Here is a 572-nt window from a genome sequence, read left to right as displayed (position 1 = left end):
CAATTGGCAGATAAGTCATTGAGACAAGCTTATGGAATAGTAGAGGACGTGCTAGTAAAGGTTGAAGGCCTTTACATCCCTGCTGATTTCATAATCCTAGACACTAGGAAGGAAGATGATGAATGCATCATCCTGGAAAGACCTTTCCTAGCCACAGCAGGAGCTGTGATAGATGTCAACAGAGGGGAGTTAGTCCTTCAATTGAATGGGGACTACCTTGTGTTTAAGGCACATGGCCATCCCTCTGTGACAAAAGAGAGTAAGCAGGAAGAGCTTCTCTCAGTTCAGAGTCAAGAAGAGCCCACACAGTCAAACTCTAAGTTTGGTGTTGTGAGGCTACAACCAAACTCTAAGTTTGGTGTTCAGACCCCATATCCAAACTCTAAGTTTGGTGTTGGGACTACACTAACATTGACCTGTGATCACCTTGTGGCTCCATGAGAGCCACTGTCAAGCTATTGACATTAAAGAAGCGCTTGTTGGGAGGCAACCCAATCTTAATTATCTAATTTTTATTTTATTGTTATTTTGTGTTTTATTAGGTACATGATCATGAGGAGTCACGAAAAAAA

This window comes from Arachis duranensis, chromosome 6, assembly GCF_000817695.3.
Source record: "Arachis duranensis cultivar V14167 chromosome 6, aradu.V14167.gnm2.J7QH, whole genome shotgun sequence".
Lineage (NCBI taxonomy): Eukaryota > Viridiplantae > Streptophyta > Magnoliopsida > Fabales > Fabaceae > Arachis > Arachis duranensis.
Note: the sequence above shows the minus strand (reverse complement) of the source record.